Source organism: Papaver somniferum, chromosome 7 (assembly GCF_003573695.1).
Source record: "Papaver somniferum cultivar HN1 chromosome 7, ASM357369v1, whole genome shotgun sequence".
In the NCBI taxonomy this organism is placed as follows: domain Eukaryota; kingdom Viridiplantae; phylum Streptophyta; class Magnoliopsida; order Ranunculales; family Papaveraceae; genus Papaver; species Papaver somniferum.
Window position 1 is genome coordinate 9102249 of NC_039364.1, and position 16333 is coordinate 9118581.

The following is a 16333-nucleotide window of genomic DNA, read 5'->3' on the forward strand; positions in this document are numbered from 1 at the left end:
CACTACCACTAACCAGTATTCAAAAAGAAAAAAAAGAAAAATAAACAAACTTTACTGCCCGCCATCATCACTGTCCACCACAGCCAACAACTACCACCGTCCACCACCAACCACCACCACCAACCACCTCCACTGTCCACCGCCGACGACTACCACCGTCCACCGCCGCCGCAGCGTACCACCACCGACGACAACCACCACCACCACCGCTAACCAACACCGCCACCGACAACCACCGCCACTGCCCACCATCACCGACAACCACCACCACTTTCCTCCACCACCACCGCCAATCACCACCAGCAACCACCGCTTCCATCACCATCATGTGAAGTCAACTTGCCGATGTTGTGTCCTTATCGAAGGCAACTAGCTCAAGTTGTCTCCAAAAAATATAATGTATAGAACAAGCTGCAAAACAACATGGAGCCAACTAACTCAAGTTATCTCCGAATCTGGGGCAACTAGTTCAAGTTGTCTTCAAAAAACGAAGGCAATTAGCACGAAGTTGTCCCCAAATATGGAAGCAACTAACCCAAGTTGTCTCCATATATGGAAGCAACTAGCACAAGTTGTCTCCAAAAAAAAGTTATACATAAATGAGTGAACCTAGCGTGATTTGAACACACATTTTCTGACATATAGTCAGTTGTGCTACCATTGCACCACAGGTTCATGCATAACACAAGTAACATGCATAGAAAAGGCTACCTGGTTTGGCAAAAACTAACTGACATATACTAGTTGCGCGTCCATCAGTAAGCTCAACTTAACAACCGCAAACCCAGCTCTATTCACCAAGCTTCAACTGCAACAACAAACTGTTATGCACTTCAACTCTCATTTTTTCACTTCTTCACCAACTGCAACCTTGTTCCACAACTTATAGCTCAACTCCAGCAACAACAACAGCTGCAATTTTTCTTTTGTAGCATCACCAAAACTCAATCATATTCTACTACCACTCGAACCATTCTATTACCACATGAACCACACACGCCATACACCAATATCGCATCTGCAATATCACATCCTGTTAGCAACTGAACCACACACCAATATTGCATCTGAAATGTCAATTCAAGGATGACTTCAGTCTCATCATTTTTTATAAGACACCACCACCTCCCACTGCAGCAACATAAATCACCAGTTCAACACCATCTGAGACTGAAGCACCACCACTTTCCTCCATTGCAGCAGCAACCTAAACATTAATCTAACTTCAGCTCTGGCATCACTACTGCTAAATCTGCTTCAGCTTCATCAAGCAACCACCGCAGTATAACAACATCACCACAATGAGTTCATCCTCATTCCCTGTAAGCTTTAAACAACATTTAAATTAGTACTTCCGTTCAACTTATCCTCCATCATCTGCATCAATTGAGTCCAAATGCACTGAACCCACAACAACAACTTCATCTCAAAATCCAACAACAACCCAATCTCGTATGTTGTCATTAACTCGACCCAAATTGTAATTGCACTTATATCTCACTAGAACATACAACAAAAAATAAGAATTAAATTCACCACCTAAAACAAACAACAATCTTACTTGTTAATCTCGGGATCAACTTATACAACTCTACGAATCTTCAAATCGAAATCATAAAATTTGGGAACGGGATCAATTATCAAATTCCGCTACTCCTGTTGGTGGACGATGATTTCAATCGAACCACTCAACCACTCAAATCTCTCTCTCGAATCACACTGGAAAAGAAAAAGATAAAGAAAGGAATTCATACCTGAATCTACTATCGATTAGGGTTCGAAAAAGGAATCATGTACAATTCAGTTGAAAATTGAAATCTAAATAACCGATCACTTACCTGAAATTACATTTCTCATGCTCGAGACTCAAGATTAGGTTTGGAGATTAGTTCCTCGTTAATTCATCTTTAGATTTAAGTTTTGTAGTTGAATCAAGGAAAAATAGATCTAAATCGATTTTTTAAAAGGTGGTGGTGGTGTTACTGGTGGTGAAGTTTGGTCGAAATATAAGAGGTAGTGCTGGAACTGTTGATAAAATCGGTTGAGGTGGTGGAGGAATTAGAGACGATCTTGAAGTGGAGGTGGTGGGGACGATAAATTTGGTGGTGGTGGATTTCGATAGTTCTTCCCAGTTTTCTCTTTCCGATTGAAACTAAAAACCAGTTTCTGCTAGAGGGTAACATTGGAATACTTTTATTTTCAGGTTTCTTTTTTTAAGGGGAGGGATATATACATAATAGATAAAGATATTTGTGAGAAACCCATGAATAATAGGGGTGTTTGTAACATTCCCATTAGTCGTGCCATCGTACAATAACTTATCTACGGAAACGCTACCTTGACTCTTACATATAAGAACGTGGTTCACATACCTTGACCCACTCACGTTAGATCCTAGTTAGCAATTCGGGATTCGGTAAACGTACGGAACGGCAAACGTACGAGTATTATACGGTTTTGTAAAATCCAGATTCGGTCCAAAATTCGGTCAACGGGACGTGATTCGTCAGTAATTCGGAACGGCATACGTACGTGTATAATTCGATTTATAAATGTGAGTTCGGCTCTGAAAATTCGGTATCTATATATAACAAATAATTTGTATTTATAAGGTCATAGACCAATTTTTATGCATATGTGTGAGTTATTTAAAGAAAAAATAAACTTAATATGATGATATTAATAATATATACAACATTAGTTATCCAAGAGGACGTCGTATGGTGGTTTAGATGCTTGGTTAGTGAGTTTGAGATCTCTCTCACCTTCACCTTCAAATCTCTTCAGTCGTTTTTGTTTCATAAAAATTACAACACGTCTAATATTCGGTCGTGTATGTTCGGAAGACAGTAAAGCCCAAAAAGTGGAGTCTTTGAAAAGTAAAAGCTAAAGAATTTATGGCGAATTAAGCGGACGTATCATTCGGAATACGTAAAATTCGTGAACGGTTCGCGAATAATCCGGGAATGCCACATAATACGCGACTTGGGTTCGGAGTTGCAAACATACGCGAATAAGACGGTAAAATTCGTGATACGGAAAAATTCGTGAATGATTCGCGAATCATTCGCGAACTTACTAACTAGGCGTTAGATAACTCTGCCATGATCATTACTAAGCTAGAACCACATTTTCCACGGTGTTGGTAGCTGTGTGAATTTTCTTAGAATCGAGGGTGTCTTTTTTTATGAGAGGCTTGTTTACATACGTGAAAAGTCAAATGTTACGATTGTACTACTGTATTCATTGAAGGACCACTTCTCTGTCTCAATTTTATCTCCTAAAATAAAAAGGGGACCACTTCTCTCTCCTCTTTCTCTAATAACAAATGAGTGGGTAGTTAGGAAAAAACATGGAAAAGTGGATTCAATGATTAATTTTCTTAATTTTTGTGAAAACCAAACAACCCTATTTTTTAGAAACAGAGGGAGTAACAATAGGCCTGTCAATATATATCCGATATCCGAAATCCGTTTCCGAGTATTCGGGATCATATAGGATTTTATCCGTTTTATCCGATATCGGATACAGATATTTATCGGATATTTCTTCCTTAACCTATCAGAATCGGATTAGACTCTATCCGTTTGGTTAATATCCCATATTTATGATTTATTTGTGATTTACCCTAATATACGATATCCGATACAAACATCCGATATCCGATATGAAATGTTTGAAAAATTAAACTTAAATTTCAATTATGAACATGTTTTAAAGGGTTTTTAACATTTTTTTTCTTAATCGGATATTATCGAATAAATATCCGATAGCTTAGCCTATCGGAATCGATATCTGATTTTGATATCCTATAGGATATTATCGGATATCAAATATCTGATAGTTCTTAACCTGTGGGATATCGGATTTCTGAATATCGGACGGATATTCTTCCATTGGCATGCCTAAGTAACATTTTTTTTTTCTTTTTTTCTTTTTTTGTCGGCAGGAATGAACTAACATTTCCTAGACATCTCCGCCGAGTTACATTTTTTCTCTTTCTTTCTCTTTCTTGTGTAGTTTTTTCCAAAATTCTCACAAATAGGTTGTCCTAAAAACCCAAAATGGTATCTATACACTTGGGGATAGAGCTTGATTTTTCAAATTCCAATCATTCTCTTCCAAAAAAATTTTCTAATTCTCAAACCAAATAATTTTCTTTGCCTACAAAATCCTAATTTGTCTTCTTAATTTCGTCATGAAACTCCATCATTCATCAGTATTGCATTTTATATAGCTTGTGAGATTTCGTTACTACTCAAATTGTAAGCAAACAGAAACGGGGCTTCGTAAGATATATTGGATGATCTACAGGTTTTAATTCTCACATCTTATAATCAAATTCAATTTTTATTTATTACCCTTGTCTTGTGATAGAATTTTTGGGGTGTTCAGTCTGTACTTACCTATATCACAACATTTGAGGTTTTCTAATGTCACTTGTCAGAGTAATACATGATGATGTTTCGGGTGTGTGTGACTGGATTTGCTTAATTTTCTCTTTGATTTGTTTTTTTATTCTTGTCTGTGGGGTGAAATTTCATGGGTATTCGTTAATCAGTCGCTGTATTTCGTGTAACATATGTTTATAGATGATGTTTTGCGTTTACTCACAGACAACAGTGAAGGGATTGTAAAGGTTTGGAGATTCAGTTACAGACTATTTTGGTTGCTCAAGTAAGTATTGTAGTTTCTTATTTTATAGTGTTATTGTTGTAGACCTACACAATGATTCGAAAGGAAAACACCCATAACTAACATCAATGGTTATGTAGTTATCTTCGATTGTGTTTTTATTGTTCAGTTGAATGATTGATAAATTAATGGATACATAGCAATTGTTTGTGAGCAGTTCGATTGACCGTTGCACTCAATAGTTGTTCAATAATAATGAACAAACTAAACCCTTATATAATTATTAGTCAGTGATATTCAAAATTTTGAATGGATGTATATCATGTAAGTTGAGAAAATGCTATCTGTCCCATATTCAATGCTTAATTGAGTACCACAGTGATATTCCGTAAGACATGTAAAGAAAAAAAATGTGTGCTGGAACATATGGTATAGGTAGTTGATCATGCAGTCGAATTTTCTTCTTAACCCTTCACATCATTTTGGGATTTTTGTGGAGTCTAGCGAGACGCTTTATATTTATTGAATTAGAGATCTAAAGAGGGTTGTTCATATGGTTACTTTACTGGTCCGTTTCAGTTCATGCCCTTGATAGGTTTAACTTTGTTAGAATTGCTTTATCCTACGATAATATATTGGTTTGAGTTCACGAAGTTGATATCTTAATATATGGGTGTGTGCAGGATTTGGGAGTGGGATTCTTAAACATGTGGTGGAGATGCAGGTCCACACAAATCTGCTCAAGTCAGACTTAGTAGGTGTTTGGGTTTGCTGTTCGGGTTCATCAGTGGTAGTTTCTTGCTCACTCTCTGTTTCTATTCTTGCCTAATCATTGCCATGTTCATTTTTTGGACTGACGGTGAGACTTTTGAAATTGAATGATGCATCGTTCAATATGAATTTGAATATGCACGTTTCCCATATAGCATTGGCTATCCATTAGACATTTTTAGTTGAACCTGAGTTTCTTGTAATCACAATTTATTTTAGTAACGGCTGGAAAAGATAAGAACTATATTTTATACCTCTATGTTTATGCCTGAAAGCTTCATCAGTTCTGTTATCTCCATATCCTCGACTATCTTTTCTGGTACTCCACTATAGCCACGATAATGGTAGTGTCACTTGAATCCCATGCCATCGTTTCAAGCTTGTACCTGTAAGAAATTACATTCTTGTGCTAAAAATTAGATTGCCTCTTATTCACAGTTCCTGACAACATCATCTGATAAAAGGAAGGGACTGTTGCCATTGAACACAAATTGGAAATAAAAGAAGTATGCTTAATTTATACTGATACGGTCTTAAGTATAAATTCTCTATTGTTGCTTATTTCGAAAGCTTTTATTTTGAAAGCTAAGCTTTGGTAAAGTTCTATTCTACCGATTGGTAAAATTTTGTTTTTTGTTTCTTTAGTTAAACTAATGATAGTACTAAAATTTAAAGAAAAATTTGAAAATAATTATATAATAAACAAAGATAATGTCACAATTAATTACAGTAGAACTTCTGGAGAGACAACGTTAGTTGTTTCAAGTTTGTCATTATTCTAGCCAGCAATACCGTTATTCGATTTGCAGCAGTGCATCTTGGCAAAGCAACAAATAGGTGGTCGTGGCCGAACACAGAATTTCGCATATCGATCTCTACTTACTTTACAATCTGGCTTTATGATTTTTTTGCATAATTGTTTCTGGATTTAAATTGCATAGTGCCAAACATGCTGCCTGTAATTTCTATACATGAATTTGCTTCAACTAAAAAGTTGTTGTTCATTTTCGCAGAAAATTAGATGTTCTTATGATTTAGAACGGTACCATTGATGGCTCCTGTTTTGAATTTTTTGGCTTCTGCTTCAACTCCATGCGGCAACGTTTGTTGAGCCAATAGGATCCTTGCCTGTCAATTTGACTAAGTGAGTTATTGAACATTTGAAAGTAAACGTTGGATAAAGTAATTTGAAATACACTTGGTGAAATAACACTTTAGTTCTCTCTCTGTATGGAGAAATCTTTATTACCTTCTGATACTATTTTCTTAAGCTGTCTATCTTGTATTTCTCTTTTAAGTCTTTCCCTATAGTCTTTATCCTTTTTGTCTCTTCTCGACGCGCTTGTTGTGCCAAGGATGGTGCCTATTAAAACAATTAGCACAACAAAATTAATGATTTTCTGAATCTGTTATTATTAGATTAATGTAGCTTTGAATTGATAAGTAGAACTTACCTTGGTGTAACCTCTTTTGTCCACTCTCTTTGAAGTGAGGATTGATTAGGTTCCACATTACTGCACGATCCTTCTGTAAACTGTAAATGCAAATTTACTTTTAATTACTTATATGCTACCCAGAATATAGTAACAGTGCGTTATATTGTTACTATGCATGGTTAAAAGATAATTTAACCTGCAAATATGTTTTTCCTACTTAACTTTTCTTGCTTTCCCTTTCTCGCGGTGCATCTTGTGCCAAGAATACATCCTACTTCTCAATGTATCCTTGCAGATTTTTTGGTCTTGATATATACCACATATGGGCTATACATATTTTACAAAAATTAAGTTTAATATATGGTTTTGAGCGAGCAGGTGCCATCTGCTGTAGAATTGGCCTACATCAAATCTGTTAAAGAGAAAGACTATTATTCGAGGTACTTCATACTTATGTAAAATCTGTTACTATTTCTTTAGACAATTATTTATTAAATGCATTTCATTTGTTTATGCATCAATGTACTTGTCTTTAGAATAAACCATAATGACTATACCAGATACTGCGATAATAAATTACAATAGAACTTCTGAAAATACAATGTTAGTTGGTTCAAGTTCTTCAGTCTTGTCTTCGAGAAGTACTGTTATTCTATTGGCAGCAGCGCATCTTGAGAAGGCCACGTAAAGCTGGCCGTGGCTGAACACAGGAGTTTTTAAGTCGATCCCAACGTACTTTACAGACTGTCCTTGTGATTTATTAATTGTCATTGCATAGGCTACCCTAACTGGAAACTGACGTCTTGACATGTTTATATTCAATTCTGAAACTGATGGTTGAAATGATATCCTTGGCAGTAATACCGTCTCTCCTGCTTTGTGACCTGTTAGAATTTTAGCCTGAAGTACATGTTTACCGCATTTAGTAACCAATAATCTGGTACCATTGCAAAGACCCTCGGATGGAGACAGATTTCTCATCAGGATAATTGGACATCCGATTTTAAGATTTAGCCTGAATAAGGGCATTCCTGGTGGATTTAAATTCTGTAGAAATTTGCTGCTATAATTTGGGATTATGCCACTTTCGTCGGGATTCAATCTGTCTGCGGCTAAATAAGTGAACGTCTCTCCGACCAAAATATTCAATGCTTCCATGTTAATATCGTTAACATCATCATTACGTGCTGATAAAATGATTCTCTCGGTTAATTCTTCAGGTGATACTTGATTAGATGTCCCTAAAGAGGGGTACAGTTTAGATATCAACTCTTTCATATCTTGCCATCTGTGTACTGATGAAGGGAGTTGTACTTTTTCTTCTGCTTTTGATCCGACTACCATAAATTGGTATAACATATAAGTTAAATATTGTTTTTAATACTTTTTTTCATTATTTTTAAAATGCAGTGTAAACAAATATTACCTCGAGTAAGAATTCGGCTAAAGCTATGTTTTCTGGATTGCACTGATCAAGGCGCATATTCTTTGTAACCGTCAGAGCTATTATATCATTCCAGAGTACGGAGCTTCTCACACATGCTCCTACAACATCTGCACGGCCTCCATTAGGTATAACTGGTAAAGTTTGGCGGAAGCCTCCCCCCATAACAATGGTAATACCGCCAAAATGTAATTCGTTTTCACATACATCTTGCATTAGTTTATTCACTGATTCTACACAATATCTGTGTTGCATTGGCATTTCATCCCATATAATCAGTTTGACTTCTCTAAGAAATGCAGCTTCTTTGCTTTGTTTACGAATTGAACATATGCTGGTTTCGTTGATCTCTATTGGGGTCTTGAATGTTGAATGTGCTGTTCTACCCCCAACCAAAGGTAATGAAGCAATACCTGATAATAAAGTAACCATAAAGATCATTAGGTATAAAAATTTACAGTTAACAAAAACATTCATGGTGTAGAACCTAAAAGCAATGAGCGGTTAAGCGGTAATTTAACGACATGAATTTCAGCCAACCAAATAAACAATAACATCTGTAAAGACAAAAATAAAGACAAAAGGATAATCCCTGTCTACATCGCCCGGAAGGCTGCAAGAAGTTCTTTTGTTTATCTTGAACATATTATGACATATGTAAATGCTTTAATGATTGTAACATATTACGACATGGAAGTACTAACAATCTTTTTAAATTTTTTAATATTGGTCATTGTCAGGTAATCATCTTATTTAAAAGTAAATTGCACGGAGAAATACGTCATGGTGCAACAGTGAGAACTATGTCGTCATTGAAACGGCAGCTTGCAGCTACAGTATTATATACGAAAGTTTTCCCGTCCCTGCGCTTCCATTTAGAAAAAAGGTACGACCATCCCTTTGTTGTACAGACTCTGTATGCTGATAACTGTTCTGGATTCAAATTTGCAATATTTCTTTGAAGTTCTGGTTGTTGGATTGCAAACTGAAGTTGCCTATGCTCACATATCAACCTGTTGCCAATTATCCTACCCCAATTTTCTTTTGGCCGTGGCATGTTAGAAAAATGTTTTAGTTTTTTTCCGCCTTCACGCAACAATCTATCCAAGAGGTACAATCCATAATCCAAAGCCTGTTCATCCGTTGGATTTTGAATGTCAAACATTGTTCTCAATCTATGAGGGAGATCGTCACATATTTTCTTCCCATACTTTTCCCACAAAATTTCTGGTTCTGTTGGGTTGCAGTCAGATAACACGATTTTGAATAGTTTCCGTAACTGACTGCCTGTTTGGATATGGGTGACCTCTCCAAGAAGCGCTAGCCATTCTCCATCATGTTCTAGTAATCCAAGTTCTATGCACGCTTTCTTGAATGTAGGGCACAGTTCACTGTTAACTGTTTTTAAACTGTCAAATGAATCTGCACCAGCAACAACGGTCAGCAACAATCTTAAATAGTACAATTCTCCGGCATTGGGAGAAACAAAATACATTCTAGCAATCGCAAAACCCCGTTGCCTGGTTTTCCACTTTTTTTTTTCACTCCATACAAAGTGTTGTGGAAACTCTTGATAGGTGTATGCGGGTGCCGTTGGATTTTCAGTATAATATTCAAAATAAGCCATCAAGGTTAGTTCTCAGCCTTATCTGTAACCCCTTCTATTGTTCCTTCTGATTCGTAGATAATTCTTTGTTTTCCTGGCAAATGTATCGCCAATCTGACGACATTTGGTTCTTCCTTATGCATTGAGTGTCCGAGTAAACGCCATGCACCTTCCGGCGGTCCAATATACATTGCATCAATGTACATTTGTACCTCATCTTTTGCTCCAACAACAACTGTCATTTTATCATATCCTTTGTAGATGTACTTGTTTATGAATTTAACTGCTCTTACTCCGGCGCATACTTCCACATTTATATGGCAGTTGAACATTCTTGATAAGTGTGGGTTATAAGTACAACGTCAGTGTTGTATGCTTTACGTCCATTGTGGACGATAACTTCTCTTCCATCATCTCTTCGACGATAGACTGGGTATCCGCCACTATCTAAACACGTAGTATCATTGTATTTCTTAGGGTAGTTCTTAGTACATTTTCCGTTTTTCATGCAAGGAGACTCTGGATTCCGATCACCGCATGGTCTGTGAACCATGCACTTTCTGACAGTATCAAAGAGAACCGGATCTTCATTCTTGTCTGGAAATTCCGCTGATACATATTTATCAACCTGTTCCACAGTACGGTTTTTCTCTGATTTTTCTAAAAATATCAGCTGATGCATATGTGGTAGCCCCCGTTTCTGGAATTCTATAGTGTGGACATGAGCTACAACTTTTCCAAACACATCTTTCTTGGTTATCTCCTCCATAAGCGCCTTTTTAATTCAAAAACCCGTGCCACTAAATCAGGACGATCACACGCATGTTGGTGCTCTAGAAGCGCGTCTTGGATTTCTGGCCATTTCGTATTTGCAGTCATTGTCAGAAAAAAATCAGGATGATGGTTAAAACGTGTAATTGCCATCGAATCTTGGTAAATTTCATACATGTGCCTTGGACTTCCAGTATGTGATGACGGTAAAACGCACGGTGTATCTCCTTTATTAGGCGTTATCCCTTCTTCTTTCATTTTTATTATGGAACCATAATGATCTGCGCGTAACTTTCCTTGGTGAAATTTGATATAACCCAAACGATTTTGTTCTGTCGAAGCCCAAGCATCCACTATGAATTCCTGGAATAGCTTTCCACCTCTTAGGATTGTTGAATATTCTGATCTCCGTTGGAAGAGCCGGTAACTGAAATACTGCATATGAGATATTCGTGTATCTGTATATTTTTTTTCATCCACATCCCGTTGTGCAAGCTCAATGCTCCAACCTAGCTCTCCATAAGGGAATAACAAAACATAATGTAAAGGTAGGTAAGTAGGATTGCATTCATCTATTCTTGTTAAGCCGTTTCCATCTTTTAGATGCAACAGAATATCTCGAGTTGTTGTCACATCTCCTGGTTTTTCAGGAATGATAACAGATACTTCTTTAACCGCTGGCAAATTATAACGGCGCTGATCTGAGTTGCAGTGACACTTGAACTGTTTTGTCAGATGAAGCCTACCTATCTTTCAAGATATCATGTGCCTGACGATATAAAGGAATGAATCCGTTGTGTTTCAATAGAGTATCTTGGATGATACTTAATATTTCTCTATGTAGATCCTTATTTCTTTTTCACGTATGGACAATGCATGAGCTGGATCATATAAAAATAGTTGAGAGTAAATAGCATCGCCTATTTGTTTTGGCATCAGCGATCCACTGTAATGTCGCAATTCAACGTGTATTGAGAAGCAGGGTGGGCCACTTCCCTTTGCTTCCCTTGTATCATATTTGCATCCCAGACTTGTAAATGCCTTGGAAGCATTGTAGTTTCTGATACCTTGTTAGAAACAATCTTGAACGATAGCCAATTCCTTCGAATAAGTCCATTATTTCCGGAGGAGGTTCATGTAGTGGCGGTAATTGAATTTTTCCTTTGTGACAACATGTCCCAAATTCAGGATTCTTAAACGATGAATCAGACAATTTCTCATTAATCCAATGCAATGCACCACAAAATGGACATGGAACGTCCATTTTTCCAAGATAATTTCTTCCATCCTCATTAACAGTTGAACGTGCCTTCCTTCCGGATTTACGTTTATTTCCAGCGTTTATACGTACATTACTGAACTGTGTTAGTACATTGTTGTTTTCATCTTCAAGACTGTCATCTGAAGAATAGTAATGATCAGTGTACTCATCAGATGATACGTCTGGAACTGGTACAGACCTGTTGAGAAAGAAATGTCAAAACACGTCATTAGATGAATAACTTTAAATTATAGAAAATTTCCCATCATTAGATGAGTAACAAATGTGAAAACACATCATTAGATGAAGATCCGGATAGAATTCGTATGAAATTAGCATTTTGTGAATCTAATGAAATTACATTTCGTTTTCAGTTGTGGAAGATTGTGCACTGGTTGGACCTATATGAACGTTGCTCTCCACTTCTGGTGCAACAAAAGAAAGGTACATAAAACCACGTGATTTTTTTGTTTTTAATGGTGTACATAAACAATTTCCAAATGGATTTCCAAAAAGGTCACTTGCCTGATCGCCGCACGTGGCTTCAATGTCAGGATTTGTTGACTCTACATATAGCACGTGAGGTTGAACTGTTTTTCTTTTTTTTGGGGCGATGACCATCCTGTGCGATTACAACTGATATTAATTCTAAGGTAGTCATAAATGAATCATTTGAAGATAATATCATTTTGCATATTTTCTGACCTGTAATTGTATCGGCGTCTTTCTTTTTCTTTTTGTTGCTTGCTTTTGAGTTTGCATTGAATGTTCTTCTTTTCTATCACCATGATCACTGGCTGAAGCATTTCCTTGTCTCTGTACTTGCTCAATCTCCATTTGCACACCTTGGTTCAGTGTAATTCCTTGTTGAATATTTTTCTTCTCTCTCTCCTTTTGCCAACGTGCTTTTTGTCCCAAGGATCTTGCCTGTATAAGCGTAAAATAGTTTTTGTTCTAGCTCATTTTGTTCTTTACAGAATATTATTGCTACGACTGCAAATTAACTTTACCGATGATAATGATGGTGATGGCTCCTTTTTTGGTCGTTGCTCCAATTCTCTAATTCGGCGTTGGCGTTGGGATAATTTCATTCTTTCCTGTCATTTTAAGAAAATGAGTGATCAAGCATTCAACAATAATTGTGTTAGGAAAGGTTGGATAAATAGTTTTAAAATAAAATTATTGAAAAAAATACCTTAGCTCTCTGTGAAACAAATTGATTGATGTCTGATACTATTTGTTTAGGACGTCTATCTTGTATTTCTTCTTTATCTATATCACGATGATCTGTTGTGGATTACCTCCGTATCGATGTGCTTGCTGTGCGCACAATGCATCCTGTTATTTGAAATTAGCAATTTGAAATGCTTATAAACTACCCAAAATATATATTTGCAATTACATGTTTATTTTCAGTTAGTTATAGACTACCTGAATGCCTAAATGCCAAGTGTTGGAATTTCAGCTTCTTAATCTTTATGCTTAAGTACTAAACATCCTATAAGCAAACTACATGCTGAAATTATACTTTAAACTAGTGTTGCATACTCAACAACTCATTGAATACATCAGCATACATAACTAAAACACTAGAAATGATTCATACAAAGTTAGGTTGTAGTACAAAGAAATAGAAAACACTTAAGACACTTAAACCTAAACCTTCATGACTTATTATCTTCTATTTCCTCACATTTCTTTTTGATGGATGAATATTGATTTGCTTCTAAAGAAAACTTGTGAGGCTAGAAGAGAGTCCTAGTCATGCTTGTCATATGTCACTCTAACCTTTCCATCATGAGTTGGAGGACGCCTCATGGCTACATTGGACAGCTCATATGACATGTCAAGCTAAAGGATATGTCATGCTTAGACTCAACCTTACCTAGCATTAACCTTAAGCTAGTCTTTAGTACATGATTACTACCAAAAACATGCCTTAATTCAGATTAAGACTAATCTGGCTTAACGTAGTATAAACAAGAATTAGTTTAACCAAATTGAGATTTGTTGCGCAAAACCCATAAATGCTAACATCTACCACTTGTTTAAGCAACAAAACTTTTCTTGAAAACTTTATAAAAGAATTTTTATGCTAGCCGCTCACTCGAGTCAAATAATACGCTAGCCTTCGACTATAGAAACCTACATGTCACATTTAAGATGCATAAGCCATTTCTACAATCAGAAAACTAGACGGTCTATCATTCTCAGGTAAAACATTTTATTTTCAAACCAGAAACATTTTATTGGCTTAGCTTTACGCAAAAACTAAACTGAACTTGAAAATTTCATTTGGCTTAACCTTATGCCAACTGAATTGCACTTGTAACTTTATTGGCTTAGCTTAAAGACATACAAGCAGCACTACATATGCTCTTACGCCACCCGCTTTTTCTCCTTAATGATATCCCCATTGTCTTGCTCGAATTCAGCACTATGCTCGTATTCTAATGAGACCAAGAACTTTAGGACATTGATGATATCGAATGAGAACTATGTCTCCTACCAGAAACCACTTTATGAGCATAAAACACCTTACAAAAGTAAGGAAACAGATATAATGATAAAGCCATAACATTATATTCCCATTTACTTTAATCACACTATGCTTCATATCAAACTAGAGACTACTTTATAAGCATACAAAACTCACAAGAATGTAAGAATGATGACAAACAAGCTATAACCAAGCTACAAACATCACTCCCGCTGAATTTCAGATTCAAACACATGGAATAAACTTGATGAAAATCACAATCACAATTCCACTGAAATTCACATAACACACATGCTTAATATCACTTTATACATCTATAACATAAACCAAGTAAATAGCATGTTAATAAGAAAAACAATAACATCTTAAACTCATAAACAAGACTCTATATCATCGCAAATCATCTTTGGGCAGAAATTACGACGTACAATGAGTCCCAGTAAGTTTAAGAATAAATTCTCATAAGAAAAGTTGTCACTCATATGAGACTTGATTCACATCAAATTTCATAAACACAAAACACCTTTGGGAAAGATTCGTGTTTACGATTTCCGAATGAATCAAATAAACCACCACAATCACATAATTCTCATTAAAACCACTTCCATGTACTCTCAAAGCATCACTTTGGCAACACTTAGTCGAGTAATGGAAGCTGCAAACTATTACAAGTTACAATTTTTCAAACCAGAAAAATTCAGACCTATTGTTACAAAAAAAACCGCCATCTTGAGAAGTCCAAAACTACCGCAGATCTGAAAATACCTTGATTGTGATACACAAACCTTCTACAACTGCTCCAATACTTGTTGTCCTGAATTTTCATCCCCTCACCATCCAGCATGAAGTACCAAACCACCGCATACAAGAAGAACTACAACTTTAGAGGGAAAACAGTCCAAAACTTCAACCATACAATCACTCTAGCTGCTGAATATGTAATAACCAGGTGAAATAGAAGTTGAATGTTGGAATTTCATCTCCTTAATCTTTATGCTTAAGTACCAAACATCCTATAAGAAAACTACATGCTGAAATTATACTTTAAACTAGTATTGCATACTCAACAACTCACTGAATACATCACCATACATAACTAAAACACTAGAAATGATTCATACAAAGTTAGGATGTAGTACAAGGAAATAGAAAACACTCAAGACACTTAAACCTAAACCTTCATGACTTATTATCAACTTCTATTTCCTAACATTTCTTTTTGATGGATGAAAACTGATTTTCTTTTAAAGAAAACTTGTGAGTCTAAAAGAGAGTCCTAGTCATGCTTGCCACATGTCACTCCAACCTTTCCATCATGAGTTGGAGGAAACCTCATGGCTACATTGGACATCTCATATGACATGTCAATCTAAAGGACATGTCATTCTTAGACTCAACCTTATCTAGCATTAACCTTAAGCTAGTCTTTAGTGCATGATTACAACCAATAACATGCCTTAATGCGTATTAAGACTAATCTGGCTTAACATAGTATAAACAAGAATTAGTTTAACCAAATTGAGATTTGTTGCGCAAAACACACAAATGCTAACAACTACCACTTCTTTAAGCAACAAAACTTTTCTTGAAAACTTTATAAAATAATTTTTATGCTAGCCGCTCACTCGAGTCAAATAATACGTTAGCCTTCGACTATAGAAACCTACACGTCACATTTAAGATGCGTAAGCCATTTCTACAATCAGAAAACTAGACGGTCTATTATTCTCATGTAAAACATTTTATTTTCAAACCAGAAACATTTTATTGGCTTAGCTTTACGCAAAAACCAAACTGAACTTGAAAACTTCATTTGGCTTAACCTTATGCCAACTGAATTGCACTTGTAACTTTATTGGCTTAGCTTAAAGCCATACAAGCAGCACTACATATGCTCTTACGCCACCCG

At 36.2% G+C, this 16333-nt stretch overlaps 2 long non-coding RNA genes across 2 annotated transcripts; one reads left to right on the forward strand and one right to left on the reverse strand.

Moving 5' to 3' along the window:
* Positions 1–232: 232 nt before the first annotated feature.
* Positions 233–2170, reverse strand: LOC113300496. The gene is made up of 3 exons (XR_003335814.1): positions 1839–2170; positions 712–1719; positions 233–411 (listed from the first exon to the last, which is right to left on the reverse strand). It is a non-coding gene; the product is annotated as an uncharacterized LOC113300496 (long non-coding RNA).
* A 1785-nt stretch (positions 2171–3955) lies between these two features.
* On the forward strand, positions 3956–8238 carry LOC113295284. Its single transcript, XR_003332799.1, has 6 exons — positions 3956–4314; positions 4617–4677; positions 5319–5425; positions 6420–6550; positions 7221–7282; positions 7701–8238. It is a non-coding gene; the product is annotated as an uncharacterized LOC113295284 (long non-coding RNA).
* The last annotated feature ends 8095 nt before the right edge of the window (positions 8239–16333 follow it).